Genomic DNA, 19599 nt, shown 5'->3' on the forward strand with positions numbered 1-19599 from the left:
GCGGTGTTTCGCATGAGTTCTACTGAAGATGTTACCTAGTAAGATAACGAAACGTCTGGAAATGTAGCGAGCAAACCTACATCCATTGTGTAAAGTGGTGGTGACCCAATCTGAGAAAGAATATACTGACCACAAAAAAGTGCAATGGACATTGTCCAGATTAATCCCCCAGGTGGCGAGATTGCCTGATGAGGAAACTCGGCCTGTGTTCTTTAGAGTTTGAAAGAATGAGAGGAGAGTCACAATGAAACTTGGAAACTTCACAAAACATATGCCGAGTTGGAAATAAACAGGATGTTTCCCTGGCTGTCAGTTCCACATTCAAGGAAAATAATTGCAGTTTAAGGGACAGACCATTTAAGACCACAATAATGCGGAAATTCTTCACTTGGTGAGAACTGCCTAAAACAAGGGCATAGAAACCTGCTGGTAGGGCAAGATTAGGGAGAATTCCCAGATATTCTGCAAGTGTGTCAAGCGTAAAAGAATAACAAAGGAACAGGTCAGAAGCATTCGTGACTTGCCAAGTTGCATCCAAATCACCTTACTGTTGGGAGAGAGAGGGTAGTGGTTGAAGGCTGTTGATGTGACTGAGACCAGTGTCCAATGGTATATCACAGGGATCAGTACTGTGTCCCTTATTATTTGTGATACGGAAGTGTTGGTGTTGGACTGGGGTGGACAAACTTAAAAATCACATAACACCAGGTGATAGTCCAGCAGGTTTATTCAGAGGCACGAGATTTCAAAGCGCACAACCACTTGATGAAGAAGCAGCTCTTCGAAGGTAGTGCCTCTGAATAATCCTGTTGGACTGTAACCTGGTGTTGTGTCATCTTTAACCTGATTATTTGTGGTATTCATAAATGATGCAGCTGTGAATATAGACGGGGATGGCGGGAGTGTGACAACTAAGTTTGTGTTTGATACAAAGATTGGCCGGGTGGTTGGCAGTGAGGAGGAAGGTCTTATGTTACAGGAAGATACAGATGGAATGTTCAGATGGGTGGATCAATGGCAGATGGAATGTAACCCTGATGAATATGAAATGATGCACTTTGGAAGAAGGAACTGGACAGGGGAGAACTCAATGAATGGCAGCACACGAAGAAGCTCAGAGGGTGCTTCTCCACACATCCCTGAATGTGACTAAACTGGTTAATGCACAATTTGAGAAAGCATAGGGACCGAAGATATAACCTTTATTCATCAAGGCATAGATTATAAGATCTATGCGGAAGTTTGGTTTTGCCAAGATGGAATACTGATTGTAGTTCTGGGAACCAAATTACAGGAAGAATGTGATTGTAATGGAGAGGGCTCAGAGGAGATTCACCAGGATGTTCGCTGGGATGGAGCATATGAGCTATGGAGATAGGCTGGATAAGCTCGGGCTGTTTCATTTGGACGAGAGAAGGCTGAGTGGGCCAAGATTCAGAAGGATAGGATTACGAGAGACCTGGACAGGATGGATAGATAGCTTTTAGTCAAATGGCCAAGAACAATGGAGCACATTTTAAAGTGAAGGATTTGAGATGTGGAGAGGAATTGAGGATTGTTTTTCACTCAGAGGGTGTTGGGGTCAGGAATGCACTTCCTGAGAAAAGAATTGTCATGGTAACTTCACAACCATTAGAAAATACACAGTTGTGAACTTGAAATGCCATAAGATTCACGGCTACGGTTTTGTGTCGGAAAGTGGGGCTAATGTCGACCGTGCTGTATTGTTGATGCGAAAAAGTCTGTGCTTCTGTGTTTGTATGGCTATGGAAGATCAATCATTGAGCTGAAGGTAGGAATTGATGGGTTTCTGAAGAGTATATTAACAAGGGTTTTAAGATTGAATTGTAATGTCTTCTGAAAATATGTCAATGGCAAAATTACGGGAAAAAGGTGCAACTTTCTTACAGTCTGATACCAGAGAATTGACGACAGGGAAAAGGCAGAACTATGGAGCAAATACTTCAGATATGTCTTCACATAAGAAAACGAAACAAAAAAAGAAAACTTCCCAACAAAACTAGTGAACATTAGTCTATTTAGAAAAAAATGGAATAGAATGAAATTAGCACCTGAACAGTTTTAGAGGAAGTATTGGAACTGAAAGTAATGTGCACAGACAAAGTCAACAGAGATTGATCAAATGGGAATCATATTTGAGAAAGTGCCTTTAGCATAATTATGGAGACGCATTCAATGAAATATGTGCATTTTCAGAAAGATTTTTGATAAAGCCTATTATGCAAATTCAAATCCTATGGGACTGGGACTAATATGGTTTTAGAATGGGAGAGCTGTCAGGAAGCAGTGAGTAGAAATAAAACAATGTATTTTTTGAATGGAAGCCTTGGAGGATATAGCAAGGGTTGGGGTTTGGGCCCCAGCTATTCCCAATACACATCATATGTATGATTGAGTGGATCAAGTACAATATTTTCAAATTTGCAGATGGCACTAAACAATATTAGATTGTGAGTGGGTGAGCAGGATGTCAGAAAGCTCCAAGGTGATTGAGACAAGTGGAGTGTCTGGGCAAATACGTGGCACATGAGGAGCAATGGGGTGGGGAGGCGGGGGATATGTGATATTGTGACCTTTGATGGGAAAAACAGAACTGCAGCCTATCATTTGAAAAGGGATTGGTTGAAAAATGTTGATGTATAAAGGAACTTAAGCTGCATTTTTGTTTCTTCTGTGCAGCCCTCCGACGTCAGTGTAGGGCAATGAGATCTGAACATTGAGGCCATATGGAGGGTGTAACTAGGGATCTGGCCACAGGGAACAGGCAAATAACTTACACCAGTATTTTAAATCGTTCCTCATGGGGAAAGTACTGTAAGCATGTCAATGGTATAAACAAAATGGTAATAGGAGGGAATTTCTTGAACTGTCTGTAACAAAAGTAACAAGGTTTTTAACTAACAGGTAAGAATAAGGGTAAGCAGGTCAGCAGTAATTCATAGTTAATTTTAAAAGAAGTGGTCACAGAGTGACGAGCAGGACTGTGTGAAATATTCCATTACTCTCTGGATTACAGGAGTGTTCCAGCAAAACTGGAGAACCTCCAGTGTGGCAATTGTATTCAAGAAAGGAAAGAGACAGAAAGCAGGAACCATTTAGCCAAACCATTATTGCTGGGAATCTGCTCGAGTCTGCTATGAAGGAAGGAATCGCATGGCATTTAGAAAAGCTTAATGCAGAGTTGGCATGGTTTTGTGAAAGGAAAACTATTTTTGTTCTGTAAAGTCATACACATTTTCTTCTGGAGATCCCTGAGAATGTCAAGATTAGAGTCATGCTGGAAAAGCACAACAGGACAGGCAGCATCCAAGGAGCAGGAAAATCAATGGTTCGGGCAGGAGCCTTTCATCAGGAACTCCTGAGAATGTGACAAGCAGACTTGATAAAGGGAACTGGTCAACATAAGGCTTTCCAGAGATTTTTCACAAGGTATCACAAAATAAACGTGCTGACACAAGACAGAGGCTTCTAGTATGATGGATAATATATTAGCATGGGATGACGGTTAGTTAACACATAGAAATCGGAGACTCAGGATTATTTGATCTTCATGATAAAGGTGTATCTGTTGGATTACCAAAAATATCAGTCCGATGGCATCAGTTATTTACAATCTATACTGTCAGCCTGACGGCGGGAGCTGAGTGCAATACACATCCCAGTTTATAGATGACACTGAGAACCAAAATGCAGGCTGTTATTTACTGGAGAGGACTCCCAAAAAAGGGAGCACCACAATGGGATTGGAGTGTTCCTGTGCATGAAACGTAACGTCAGCATGCTGATGTTCCAAGTAACTAGGTTGGTTCATGAGGCGGATTCCTGGGATTAAAGGGTTGATTTATTGAGTGTATCTAAAATGGTGAGGCGATTATTCATTGTGGTTGAAATGAATAGGGGTGATATTACTGAAATGTACAAGATACAGTGGGGGCTTGACAATTAGATGCTGAGAAGGTGTTTTCCCTGAGTCCCGAACTCGAGGCGGTGACAGCTTTCAGGATGACCTATGAGCCTCCCAGCTCACAGTAAGGTCTGCCAGACCCACGGACTCACAAAGACCATGCAGGTGATAAACCCAACAAGCAACAAGACAGAATTCCTTCTGGCACACAGAGTCTTTTAGCATAAACAGTCTCTTCAGAATGCAGAATCCATTGCCAGAAAGAGAGTCCACTCCAGTGTACAGAGTGCATTGTCAGAGATAGAGTGTATAACCAAAGGAAGTGTCCACTCTTGAAGGCAGCAAATGCATACTCCACAGCATGCACACACATGTGTGGGCGGCATGGTGGCGCAGTGGTTAGCACTGCTGCCTCACAGCGCCAGAGACCCGGGTTCAATTCCCGCCTCAGGCGACTGACTGTGTGGAGTTTGCACATTCTCCCCATGTCTGCATGGGTTTCCTCCGGGTGCTCCGGTTTCCTCCCACATTCCAAAGATGTGCAGGGCAGGTGAATTGGCTATGCTAAATTGTCCGTAGTGTTAGGTAAGGCAGATGTAGGGGTATGGGTGGGTTGCGCTTCGGCGGGGCGGTGTGGACTTGTTGGGCCGAAGGGCCTGTTTTCCACACTGTAAGTAATCTAATCTAATGTCTCCAGTTTCCATAGAGGTCTGGTGTGTCCAGAGAGAACCAGGACCAAGCATAAGAATACAGTTCATTGGAAAAGGTGCAGTTAACTCACAGAGGATGGTCCACTCAACAGGCTGAGGCAGATGCAGCAAATGCTCATCTCCCAGTACACTCACAGGTGTTCAATCTTTACAAAGGCCTAGCCTACCCAGAGAAACTGGGATTCTCTGGGGTTCTATGACAATGACAACAAGTTTAGACTATGCAAACACCCAGTGGGTATCTAGTTGATCCACTCAGCTCAAGGATTTGTATGTTTCAATAAGATCAGCTCTCATTCCAAGAGTAACCTGTTAAAGTCTCCATATTGTTAGCCCTTCATCCACGGAATAACTTAAGTGAAACATCTCTGTACTGCTTCCAATGTTACTATATCCTTTCTCAGATAAGGATACAAAAATAAAACTAATCTCACACACCGATAAGTCTGTTTATTTTGGTTTACTCAGGGTGTAGTGAGTCTTTGAAACACTCTTCCCTGCAGACCATTCGAGGCAGAAATATTGAATATTTTTGAGGCAAGGTTCACGAATCACAGATGAGTCAAGATGAGTCAAGGATTATTGAGGAGTGGGTAGCAATGTGCAGTGTTAGGGAAAATGTAGACAGTGGTACCGAATGATACGGCTCCAGAATATGCAGGAATTAAATGAAATGATAACATCAATAAAGTTTTAAGGGCGAAACAAGATGGCAGCGATCTGAAAGGTCTGCTTTGCTGGGTTCTGCATCACAGTAATGCTCTAACGCACCCCCACCACAGTCATTTACTTAAAATTCAATACTAAAAGAGCTACAGAATCCTCACTGATCCCGTTTTGTCAAGTGGAAATGACAAAACACGGGAAAGGATCGAGTAATCCCCAACACACGGGGCACCCGTCAGAAGCATTCAGCATGCCTGGGGCCGCACCTGTAAACCCCTCTGCTCGTTCGATGGACTCAGCTTCTCACCAGTCACCGAGTTCACCAAGTTATGTGAAATGATGGAAGCCATGATTGAAGAAAAGTTCAGCAGGAGGATGGAACCACTCTCAGCAGTGCTCCAAAAACATGAGCAGCAACTTGAAAGCCTTGGAAACAGAAGGTTCCAATGAGGTAGAGCGCCAAACTAGAGGGGCAGAGACTGTGATCGATTCCTGTAAGGAGCGGATCCGCACCCTTGAAAAACAGGTCCGTACATTAACTGAACAAGGTGACGACCTCGGTAACGGGGAAGGATGAAGAATGTTCATATTATCGGTCTGCTGGACCGGACATAAGGTGATCAGCCAGTGAGTTTTTTGCTAGAACTGGTTGCCATGATTCCTTCACTTCAAAGCTGAAAAGGGACGGGTGAAGAGTGAGACAGTTCATTCGGTTACGGTGCGCAGGTCAGGCTCAGACCAACGCCCTCACCCTGTCCTTGTGCGATTACATCGTTGCAGGGACAAACAAAGACTTATGGAAACTTCCGGAACACAGGGAAAAGACCCGACAAGGGCTCCAGGATTATGTTCTTCCAGGTCTTTTCAGCGGCAGTGATTCATGAAAGAAAATCTTTTGATGATATCAAGAGATGATTAAGGGAACTTGAGATTCAGCATTCCTGAATAAACTCAGCAGTGCTCCATATGTTTTCAATAGATCCACGCACTCGTGGATCTTTCAATATATCCACTGACTCTCCAGGAGTTGCAAAAACTTTGTGGACACTTTAAAGCAGGCTGGATGTTTAATGGAAAGCGATAATCTTGATTCTGTTTTTTAAAAGAAAGTTTGTTGAATGTTTCTGGTATTAAGCAGTGTCAAATTGTAGACGGGGATGGGTAGAGTACATACTTTTAACTTCTTCATTAGTAATACTACTCGTTTTTCTTTTGCTTAGTTTGTGTGTCTGGTTCGGCTCACGCTGGAGGGAGTTATGAACGTGATCGTGATGACTGAATGCCTACCTAAGGGCAGTTCAATCCCAATGTTTGTGATTAATTGCCTGGATGCAGTATTGATAATGGGGCAGAAGATAAGTATTTGTGACCTGCAAATGCTCCCAGTGGGCAGGGGGGTAAATGCCCCTCCTGAGTGCCATTGGCACTTTGTATCCTTTTTTTTGTTTTTGTATGTATTTAGTTTTGGAACGTTTTAAGAGCTTGTTATTTGTAGTAGCTTTCGTTTGAATGTTTTTTTTAGGCTCTATGATTCTGTTTTCATTGGTGCTCAGCGATTTGTAATTCGAGTTCTTCCTCTCTGGAGTTCAAATATTGTTTCAGTCTGTAATGGCTAATGTCGTGCTTAAATGGTGTATCTGGAACATTAAGGGGAGCCATTCGCCAGTTAAGAGGGAAAAGGTACTTTTTCGTCTTAAAAAGGAGAGGGTGGATAATGTCCTATTGCAGGAGATGCACTGATGACAAGAAACATTTGACATTACAGCAAGGTGGGTTTGATCGGGTTTATTTCTCGTCTTTTTTTACTGGGAGTAGGGGAGAAGCCATACTGGTGAGGAAGAATCTTTCACTTAAATTACTAGATTGTATTAGACACCCACAGGAGGATCATAAAGCTCAAAGATATATGGGAAAGAAAGCGGTATTTTGAATGTTCATTGCCCCCTGGCTCACTGTCTTAAATTCCTGATAGATGCATTTTCCAAATTAAGTAATCTTTCTTCACAGCACATTATTGTAGGAGGAGATTTCAATTGTCTTCTGCACCCACGATGGACAGTATGTCCAAAGGCCCCCAGCACCATCTTTCCAATCTAAGCAATTAGTGGATTTTTCTGTGGAACTGGGGCTGGAGGATGTATGGAGGCAGATCTACCTCATAAATAGGGATTTTACTTTCTTCTTTAAACCGCAGAAATGCCACACAAGGGTTGATCTCTTCCTCACCGTGCAGCAGTCTTCGATTCAGTGGTGTTCTGTACAATTGCGAATATTACCATTTCTGACCATGCAACAGTATACTTATTGGTTACGATTAAGGGCAATATAGCAGGTTCGAGACACTGGCGAGTGGTTCCCTTTATTCTTAAGGATAGTAAATACATTGAGTATTACTGTAAGGAATTCAGATCTTTCTTAGCCATTAATTCAGATTCAACCAGTAACGCATCCATTCTATGGAAAATTGCTAAGGCTTATGCCAAAGGAATAATTATTCTTTAGGATGCGGGAAGCTGGAGCAGGAACGCTTGCTCCAGGCATGGTTGAAGGCAGCCGGGAGGGCATACTGTGTTCAATTTGCATTGAATTTTGAGTTGGGTACTTATTGGTTCATTGAAGCATTAAAAAGATTTTCTCTGAATAAAAAATATTTTTGAAAAAATTAAAATGTTAACATGGATAGAATAGAGTCCCAAAGGACCACATTTCTTATTAGTGAGACCACAAATTATGGTTTATCTTAAGGGGCTTCACACCTCGGGTGACAGGACGCTGTTGAGATAGCGTCCCCTTCATGGCAACCTCTGTCTGAGTGGGGAATGGAACATGCGTTGTTGGCTTTCCTCTGTATCACAAGCCAGCCATCCATGCAACAGATTGCGAGACTGTGTAACTGCTCTCGACAGAAATAGCCAAAGTCAAAGTAAAATATAAACTTTGATAAGAAGGAAAAAAGGTACAATTCAGATAACGGTCAAGGTAATAGCTGAGGAAAAAAAAATACTTCGCTGGAAATTGTATTTTATAGCGAGACAGATGATTGGATGCTATCTTTGTAAGAATAAGTTGACCAATAACCAGAATTACTAATTGTGATTAGATATCGATAACTATAAAATATGAGTACATTTTTGATTGGTCTGTGTGAAGCATGCTAACCATTGTCTGTAAGTAAAAAGCTGATGGAATATATTTTTTGAGGGTTGGTCCCCATGGGAAATGCCTCCCGAACACATGCTTGAAGAAACCCAAGGTAGGAAGTGCATGAGTGTTGTCTGGTCAGTAACAGGAAACCAGAGGGCTGAAAATGATTGAAAGTTCCTGCAACGTGAAGCTCAGGAGATATTCAGATCACCCTCGATCTTATTAAATGGTACAGCACATTTGAAGGGCTGAATGGACTCATGATGGATTTTAGTTGAATGTGATTTAAAAAGAAACACTCTGCTCCTTCACCTAATGTTTTACACACTGGGGCACAAACATTTTCCTGAAACTGGGAATTATTTGGAATATTATTTGGAATATTCCATAATCAGCATTCTCCAGAGCATTCTACAATCTGTGGGGATATTACAAAGGCAAGAGACACAGAGAGAGAGGGGTGGGTGCTGCATGCAGGAGTGAGAGTGGTGGAGCATGAGCCTTGTTCGGGTGTCGGTGCTGGAACAGACATACATTTAGCATGAGGGACCAGACAGCATACAATGACCTTATCCTCGCAGAGTGGGGAATGTTATCGATGTTTGTCCTGTATTGCTGGGCATTGCTACAGATAGTAGGTACTGCACTGAGCTGGGTGGTGAGCTCAGATAATGCTCGGTGGGTCTGGTGGGTTGGCCCACTCTGTGAAGAGATGTATTAACCCATCCACCAGGATATCTGTGACCCTGTTGACAAACTGTGGTGTAATTGATTCTTATCTGCTATGGTCTGGGTAAACTGAACATGGCAGCTCCAAACTGAGGAAACCTCAATCGAGTGCCCATTGTCCTTTTAAAGATGGCACCAGTGCCAGGGATAATGGAATATCCAGGGGCACCCGGGCGATGCTGGATACCTCCAGCCAAGATGGGTGGGAGAATGGGGCTAGCATTGAATAAGAGGGACACCATGGGGTAGGATGGGTAGTTAATGAGGTGAGTTCGATATGATAGCACCAGGAAACTAGATCGGCCTCGTGCAGACAATCCCCCTGTCACACTCAATGAAAATCACTCCAAGATAAATTATTGTTAGATTCAGCCCGACGAGTTGAAGACTCTGCTGACCCCATTCACAGTTACAGAGCTGCAGAACAAGTCCTCATCCACAACTCTCCATCATCTGAATTCATTGCTATATTCCATTCACCATCACTCCAAGTAATACTGGCTTATTTTGCCGGATGTTATTGAAATGTCTATATCTCAGCATTCTGAAACCTGTGAACACATCCTTCCAAGACATTGTTGCTCAATTTCACCCTCTATGTCTATACCCAAAACCACTTTCATATACAGTCATGCACAGAGACAGGCCATTCAGCCAAAATTGGTCCATACCAACCAAAATGTCCGTCCACATTAACACCATTTCCCTGCACTTGGCCCATATCTTTCTCTGCCTTTTCAATTCATATATTGTTTGAACAAAGTGCAGCGAGGTTTTGTGATGTCAAGAAAGGCCTCAGGAAAGATGTCACTGAATCTACAATTCATCTCACCCCAGCAATAAGATTACACAGGAACAATTTGACTGGAGGTGATAAACAAGAAGAATGAGCAAACACTGGTGGGAGATGTGTATGAAAGTCAATACTGCAGGGAAGAAATGTGTACGTTCTAAACAGGAAATTAGATATACAAGCATCTGCAGGTAAAACTCAATGGGCCTGATACTATTTGAAGGAAGAAAGTCGAAAGTTTGGCCCTCAAAGAGTTTAGCAGATCAGGGCGCATCCATGGAGCAGGAAAGTCTATGTTTCGGTCATAAGCCCTTCATCAGGAATTCATTTCAGAATTCACTTTTTCCTAATCCTCTGTAGGAAGACAGTGAGTCAACATTTTTAATTTGGGAATTCTTCATCAGAACAGCTTTTGTTTTCGATCTCCAGTATATGCAGCTCTTTGTTTTATTTTAGATCAGCAATTATCTTGCATACTGCAGTATTAATGGATAACTTGGAAGAATGGGAAGGGGTGAGGACAGAAGAGCAGGCAATGTGTCAGTCACAGCTTAAGGCCCTGTCCACCAGAATATGAATCCTGAGGTGAAGGTAAAGGACGGCTTGTCAAAAGCACTGCACTGGAATTGGACATTATTTGAACAGATGTGACAGATCCAGAGAAAGTGGGAGGATGCAGTTTCTCTCGCAGCTGGTCATTGAGTGGCACAGTGGCTAGCAATACTGGTTTACAGCACCAATGACCTGGGTTCGATTGCACCCTTTGGTGATACTCTGTGCGGTGTTTGTACCTTCTGCCTGTGTGTGCGTGAGTTTCTTCTGGGTGCTTGGTTTTCCTCTCACAGCCAAAAATGTCCAGGTTAGATTCAGTGACCTCACTAAATTACTCCGCAGTATCCAGGAATGTGTAGGTTCGCTGGATTGTCGATGGTAAATGTACAGTTACCGGGGTAACCTTTGGGTTTATTGGTCGGGATGTTATTTGGAGGGTCAGTGTGGACTCGGTGGGTCAAATGGTCTGGTTCCAAGCTGCTACGTAGCTGTCTGTTTGAAAACTCTTCCCAGGAGCCTAACTATAAGCGCTAATACAATTTGCCTCAACAAAATGTTACATCTTCCGTTTGTCTGACATGAACTCCATCCGCCACTCCTCGGCCCTTTCGCCTATCTGATCAGCGTCCCGTTTTACGCTGAGTTAACCATCTGCACTGTCCACTACCTCACCAATTTTGGTTTTATCTGCAAACTCACAATTACTACTGTATTCACATCCAAATTATTTATATGAAATGACAAAATTCATTCGATCCTTGTGGTCCACTTCTGGTCACTGAACTCTAGTCCAAAACTAAATAACACTTCACAAACATTTCCTTCATCTACTATCCTTCGAGTCATTTACCTCCCACTCTCCCTGCATTCCATGTGATCTCACTATGCTAACCAGTTTACCATGTGGAACCCTTTTGAATGCATTTCTATAGTCTATATTCTATTCTACAGTTCTATTTCTGTGTCTTTGTCAATCTTATTCGTCACTTCTTCAAAATGATAAATCAAATTAGTGGGACACGATTTCCCACACACAAAGTCATGTTGACTATTGCTAATTGGAATTTGCATTTCTAAACACAAGTAAATGCTCTCCCTCAGAATCCCCTCCAACAACTTACCCACCAATGACATCAGTCCCACTTGTCTACAGTTTCCTGGCTTTTCCTTACCAACTGTTCTTAAACAAGGAAACAACCTTACCTGTGACTGTCCATGATACAAATATCTCATCCAGAGACCGAACAATTACTTCCCTAGTTTCCCAACAGATTTGTGGTACATCTGATTAGTTCATGGATCATAGAACAGTGCTGCACAGTACAGGCCCTTGAGCTGCTGATGTTGTGCCGGCCGTTTATCCTACTCTGAGGTCAGACTAACCTCCATGCCCTTCATTGTACTAAAATCCACGTGCCTAACCAAGAGTCACTTAAAAGGTCAGAGGGGATTATCCACCTTAATGCATTTTAAAATATCCAGCTCCTCATCTTCTGTAATATAGACAATTTTCAAGATATCACTATTCATTTCCCCAAGTTCTCTACCTTCCATATCCTACTCCACAGTAAATACTGATGCAAAATATTTATTTAGTATCTCGCAGATCTCCTGTAGTTCCACACATAGATCAATATTGCTGATCTTTAAGGGGTCCTGTTCTCTCCCTAGTTATTCTTTTGACCTTAATGTAGTTGTAGGATCTCTTTGGAATGCCCCTTACCCTATTTTCGAAAGATATCTTATGTCCCCATTTTGCCCTCCTGATTTCCCTCTTGAGCATTAGACTACATCCCTGGTACTCCACGATGGATTCACTCGATCCCTACTGTCCGTACCAATCACATACTTCCGCCTATTCTTAAACAGAGCCTCAATTCTGCTCGCCATTCAGCATTCCCTACACCTACCTGCCTTACCCTGCTCATAGGCAGGAACATTGTGTCGCTAGACTCTGTAACTCATTTGTGAAGGCCTCCCATTTTCCGGCCAATAGCCTCTCCAAAGCAGCTTTTCAAAGTGTCCAAATAAAACGTTCAAAGTTGGCCTGAGTCAACTTACAACTTTAACATTTATATTAGGAGTATTTTTGTCCGTAAGTATTTTACAACTGATAGTTACTGCATACCAGGCTCAAGAAGCAGAATGGCCTCGTCCTGTCCCTCTGTAACAGACTTGAGAGGCTAAATGGCCTCCCCCTGTCCCTTTGTAACAGGGGTGTGGGAACAGAATTACTTCCTCCTGTCCCTGCGCAGCAGTCCCGATGCTCTGAATGATGTCCTAAGGTTATGGAAGAATTTGACAACAGTGCACATAAAACCAAGAGCAACATTACACATAGTAAATGGACAATAAATATATACACTGGTTTATTGGCTCTGGAAATTACCCCACCAGTCACCTTATGCACCGGGTCTGTTACTTTTTCACTGTCGCCCTTTATAAACAGTCTGTAATATACACAGTCCTGCAGTGTTCTGGCAGTACTCCCACATGCATGGAAGAAACAATAAGAATATTGAAAGATTTATGGTCCATCCCTAAGCAACGCCCATCCATTCCACCCGCACCGAATAAATGTTCACTTTTATTGGGATTTGAAAAGTGATGTCAGGAAGGGGTTAACTGGACCTGTTTGTTCAGTGACTGTGATTAATGTTAGTCTCCATGGTTTGCAATTATCCCAGTGGACGGTTTCCATCTTTTAATGAAAAGTGGGCTCTGTTCAATGTGTTATCGCACAGTATGGTCGGAGCATTACCAACAGTGCGAACAGGAATCAGCAGCTCGAGAGACCACGGGGGGAGAGATCAGAGTCTGAGAACAAGCTTCTGGAATGTTTCAACAATGAATAAGAATCTGAGAACAATAGACTGGAATGTTACAGCAATGGATCACAATCTGAGAACATTAGACTGGAATGTTAGAAGAATGGACAGGAGTTTATCTTGGGATGTTCGGTTTCATTCTACATATTATGATCAATGGTCATTATCGTGGCGGATCAAATATGCACTTCACATTATACAATATTTTTATTATCCAATCCTGGCTTCCATTGGTGTACCAGGTAAGACTCACTGTTCAGTCATTAATTCTATAAATCATGTTTGACAGTAATACTGTTCTTTCATTGACTCTACCCTCCTTGCCACTGTTATTGTTCCTTCTAAGACTCTAAATCCACATATTCACTTGACAAACCACTACTAAATTGTTAATTCACTTTCTCCCTCCTTGCTTCTGTCAGTGTTACTCATGGGTTGGTATGTTGACTTGCTCAGTTTCAGCTGTGAACCATGATTTGCTGTATCACTGCACTTGCTATCGAAATATTGAAAGCATTAAAGTCACTATCTTCTGTTCTGGTTACAAACTGCATTTCCTTCCTCTGACGCCATCTCATCCCCGACCAATATCTGAAGCTGAAATAGACAAATAACAACAGTGGTGATCCCTTTGGATATGAACCAATTCCTGACACTACATCCTGACCATTCCGAATTATAACTCCTGATAAATCCAGTATATACTTCACTGGCTTATCCCATCTGCCATTTGAACTATGAGCTGTGAAATACAGTCTTAAAGATGGCATTCGCCTGTTGCTGACACTCACAGCTGCAAACCTGCAAAACGACTCCGAGTGAATACTCCACAGCTCATATCTGATATCACACAGAACTCCCCATCCATCCATCTTTCCTGTGCATACTGATCTATAATGCTACTGGGTCTGGCAATGCCTTTATTTAATATTCTCAAGAACGTCATTAACAGCTGCCCATGAACTATCTCTCTCTGTCCATTATACCAAGCCCTTACAGTTGCTCACATTTAAACTGATTTCCTCCAGGGGTGCTCTCTCTTAGACAATAATTTTCACATCTAACACTGCCTCAGAACCACACACAAACGCACACATAAAACCCCTTGTCTTGAACTGATGCATGAAGATACAGAGACATTAATTTGTGGGAGCCCATTTACTGTCACTCGCAGTATGGGCGGCAAATTGCCCCATGTTAGTCAGTTACGTAGTGCAAATTCAGCAGCAATATTTCCCGGCAAAGTATTGCAATACTGCCACGCTGGGCAGATAGTCCACCTTACTAAGCAATACACGAACATCGTCTGCACAAATCCCCATGCTGGGCAGATAGTCCACCTTACTGAGCAATACACTAGCAGAGTCTGTACAGCTCCCCATGCTGGGCAGATATTCCACCTTACCGAGCAATACACTAGCACAGTCTGCACAGCTCCCCATGCTGGGCAGATAGACCAGTTCACTGAGCAATACACTGGCACAGTCTGCATAGCTCTCCACGCTGGGTTGTCTACTTGTCCCAGTGTATAGTTTCTGCGTTTGTTCTGTGAGGCAAATTCAGAATTTAGTGAATAAATTTGGTCAGCTGCTCTGGCAATGCCTTTATTCAATGCTCTCATTTTTGTGACCTGACCCACCAAGGTCTTGCTGCTCCAGATAGACCCACTCCCTTGTTTTTTCACATATTTCAACAACATGCTCTGGTTTTGTCTTAATTGTCCGTTTTTATCTTTAACGTGAATGTCTCTGTCCTTCTGTATCTTCCTCTGGCCTTGGTTTTTGGTTGTGCATTGTATCGAATACTGGCATTATGAAGTTCAGAAATAATGTAATGGTGTGTATCAGGCTGTTGTTCACTTCCCACTGTGTCCCATCTGGTCCTCCATGGACAGGGGAGGGAGTGCTGGGCTGTTGTTCACTCTCTGGTGTGTACCTTAAGGTGCTTCATGAAGAGGTGCATGTGTGTGCAGGGCAGCCGTTCACTTCCCGGTGTGTCCCACGTTGGCCTCCATGTTGGACAGCGGTGTGTGTGCTGGGCTGTTGTTCACATGCTGGTTTGTCCCAAGTGGTGCTCCATGGACAGGGAGTTTTAGCGTCTTTGACTCATGTCTTTAAAACTTGGTCTGTGCCTGTCTACTGAACTCCTGTGTTTGTCGCTCTCAGCTAATCACGTGGTCAGAAACACGAGGAGGATCCTGAAGTATAAGTATAAAGGAGTAGATATCTCACTTTTAGTGGACGGAAGTCTTATAGTCTCCTGTTGTTGAAAAGTTAGTGGAGGGACTGGGGATCATTTGCTGGAGGTTGTGCTGTGAGCTACCTCAGACATTCAGGGAAACCAGAGGATATAGTGACCCAACTCTGGATGGAGCATGGGGACTGTAGTTACAGCATCAGTGTCTGTAACATGGACAACAAATGGAGCAGAGGCTGCAGAGCATGAAAGCTCTGAAACCACGGACTGGGTGTGTGTGGGGAAAGGGATCTGCCAAATCTGTCTGAGTCTTAACGTGAGCACAGACTCTCACTCTCATCCTTAAACATACACACACACACACACACACACACACACACACACACACACACACACCGTCTTTCGCTCACACACATGGAAACAAACTGACACATCCTCTCTTTCTCACTCGCATGCCACCCTCCCCCCAAACCCACACACACACCGCATCTCTCGCACAGACACACCTATAAATCTGGAGGGCTAATTTGAGTTTGCAGATTTGTATTTGTGGATAGATTGTATTTTGTTCAAATCAACATTCAATTTGTACGCAGCCAATCATTGTGGCATTTTATAAAGTCCTGTTTGGGAAATAAACCCAGGATGACTCCAGGGTAAAACAAGTCAGACTCCACACAAGACCGTCCATGTTTGTGCAGGGAAGGTCACATCTTAGCAAATATAATAGAATTCTTAAGGAATGACATATTGATAGTATGGAAAGGGATGTAGATGTCATTTACATGGACTTCAGTAAGGCGTTTGATGAGATAGACTGATAGAGAAGGTGAAGTCGCAGGGGTCCATGGTGTACTAGTTAGATGGATTAGAGAACTGGCTGGGCAACAGTCGACAGAGAGTAGTAATGGAAGGGAGTTTCTCAAAATGGACAATTGTTCTGTGTGGTGTTTCACAGGGATCCGTGCTGGGATCACTGTTTGTTGTGATATACTTACATGATCTGAAGGAAGATATAGGTGGTCTGATTAGCAAGTTTGCAGATGAAACTAAGATTGGTAGAGTAGCAGAAAGTTGAGAGGATTGTCAGAGAACACAGCTGAATGTAGATAGATTGGAGAGTTGTGAGGTGATGCATTTTGGAAGATCCAATTCGAGAACGAATTATACATTAACTGGAAAAAACCCTGGGGAAAACTGATGTACAGAGAGATCTGGGTGTTCAGGTCCATTGTTCGCTGAAAGTGGCAGGTGGATAGAATGATGAAGAAGGCATACAGCATAGTTCCTTCATTCATTCTAACAATTTAAGAAGTGGAGAACCACAGACCAGTTAACTCGTCACCAACAGGAGGGGATCTGTCAGAATCGATTGCGTACAAGAGTAGGCAGGCCATATTACAGTTGTATAGGACTTTGGTTCGGTCACATTCGGAATACTGTGGACAGTTCTGGTTGCCACATTACTGAAATGATCTGGATGTTTTGGAAAGAGGGCAGAGGATTTTCACCAGAATGTTGCCTAGTATGGAAAGAACGAAATATAAAGAGAGGTTTGGGAAATTAGGATTAATTTCATTAGAAAGACGAAGGTTGAGGGAGGACTTGATTGTTGTCTACAAAATCTTGAGAGATGTGAACAGGGTGGATAGCAAGAAGCTTATTCCAGAGTGGGGGACTCAGTTACTTGGGGTCAAGAATTCAAGATGAAAGGGGAAAAGTTTATTGGAGATATGCTCGAAAAGTTTTTTGCGCAGAGGGTGGTGGGTGGCTGGAATGCGTTGCCAGCTGAGGTAGTAGAGGCGGTGACGATAGCGTCATTTAATATGAGGAAGCAGAGGGATACAGATCCTTCAAAAATAGGTGACAGATTTAGATAGAGGATCAGGATAGACACAGGCTTGGAGGGCTGAAGGGCCTGTTCCTGTGCTGTGATTTTCTTTGTTAATTGTAAATACTGGCGAAAAGCGTCTGTTGATACTTGAAAGGAAAATTAAATCAAGATCAAATGTGGCAAAGCGAATGTGTGGTTACGAGAATTTATTGTAGAGAACAGAAAAATGACAAGGAAACGAAACAGTTACATTGCATCTGTCTTCAAAGAGGAAGATCCAGAAAATCTCCCAGAAATACCAAGTCACCACGGGACCTTTGTAACTAAAGACTAAAATAATTCATATGCAGTTATGAGGTAGTATTTGGAAACAGAACTGGGATGAGGATTGATCAGTCTGACAGACCGGATATAATTCAAATTGAAATTTCAGAGAAAACACCAATACACATGTTGATTGCAAAAGGGGCCACTGTATTTCTCTGTATTCACTTCGGAAGGTTTTGAATGCCATCAAATGATTTACGAAGGGAAGAAGTAGGAGAGTGGAGGACTACAGGCCAGTTAGTTGTTATCCACAGCAGGGAATCTGTTGCAACCTATTGTAACGAAGATATTATTGGACACTGAGAAAGTAATAACAAATTTCAAGTGAATTGTTCTGCATTTATGAAAGGGAAGTTACAATTTACAAACTTTATCTTGAAGATATCTCTTGTATTTGTAAATAATGGCGAATCAGTGAATACGGTACAGTCAGATATTCAAGAGGAGTTTTAATCAGCACACACAGCAAGTTAGCAGAAAACATTAAAGCAAAGTGTATTGGGAGGAACATATGCAAACGGTGGAAGGTAAGCATTAGAGAAACTATTGGAGAACATAGGTGGTGGTAGAAGGTTGTTTGTGTGACTGCAGACCGGTGTACGCTGGTGTGCCACAGGTTTCAGTGCTGTGTCCCTTTAAACGCCTTCATTTAAACGGAATACAGACAACGAAGAATCAACTAGTCTCAAAGTGTTAGCTTGCTCTCTCTTTACAGATGCTGTCTGACTCACTGTGATCTCTAGCATGTGTTGGTTTCAGTGCAGATTCTGCTTCTGCAGTGATTTTCTCCTATTAGATGTAAAGAAATTCTGCACGAGTAACACAGAGAGTTGGGGAGACTGTACCTATACAATTTTGATATCGTGATCTAAGTAAAATATACTGATCACATATAATGAATGGGCTTGCTCCAGATTAATTCCTCAGATGGCACAATGGTCTGCTGAGGAGACTTGGTCTCGGATCAAGGCTGAAATTTGTGCGTGAAACTAAAGATGCTGATTTATTGTCATATGAGAACTTCACGTCTGTTTTACTTTGGAAAAGGAGGAGGTGGGTACAGAATTCAAGAAGATGGACTGGGAAGCTCTTTTACAGATTTATATAAGATGTGAGCATGGATTGATGTATTGGCTGGTATAAAATTGGACCAATGCCCATGTCCAGATCAGTTACATCACAGGCTGCAGTTGGAGACAAGGGATGAAGGGCGCTGATGCAAATGTGTACGTAGAATCTGGTCACAGGTGAGGTGTCCGAGGACGGGAGAACACCCTTTATAGGAAGGGTTGTAGTGATAGAGCAGGGAACTATACACCAACGTGTTTCAGATCAGTGTTAAAGAAAATTTTACACAAAATACGTGGTGGTAGAAGGCTGTTTGTGTGACTGGAGACCGGTGTCCCCTGGTATACCACAGTGATCAGTGCTGTGTCCCTTATTAAATTTGGTATACATAAATGGTGCGGGTGTGAATGTAGAGGGGGATTGGGAGTGTGATAGAAAGTCTGTGTTTGATACAAAGATTGACCAGGTGGTTGGCAGTGAAGAGCAAGGTCTTATGTTACAGTAAGATACAGATGGAATGGTCAGATGGGTGGATCAATGGCAGATGGAATGTAACTCTGACAACTGAGGTGATGCACTTTGTAAGAAGGAACAAAATGGGGAATACACAATGAATTGTAGCACACAAGAAAGCTCATAGGGAGCATTTTCACACATTCTTGAATGTGACGCAGGAGGATAAAAGGTTACGTAAGAAGTCAATGGAAGCAGTAGGTATAACCTTTACACATCGAGGCAGAGATTACAAGATCTACATAGCACTTTGGTGAGGCCAATATGGAATACTGTGTGGAGTTCTGGGAGCCACATTACAGGAAGTATGTGAT

The sequence above is a fragment of the Chiloscyllium punctatum genome, chromosome 48, assembly GCF_047496795.1.
Source record: "Chiloscyllium punctatum isolate Juve2018m chromosome 48, sChiPun1.3, whole genome shotgun sequence".
NCBI classification, from domain to species: Eukaryota; Metazoa; Chordata; class Chondrichthyes; order Orectolobiformes; family Hemiscylliidae; genus Chiloscyllium; species Chiloscyllium punctatum.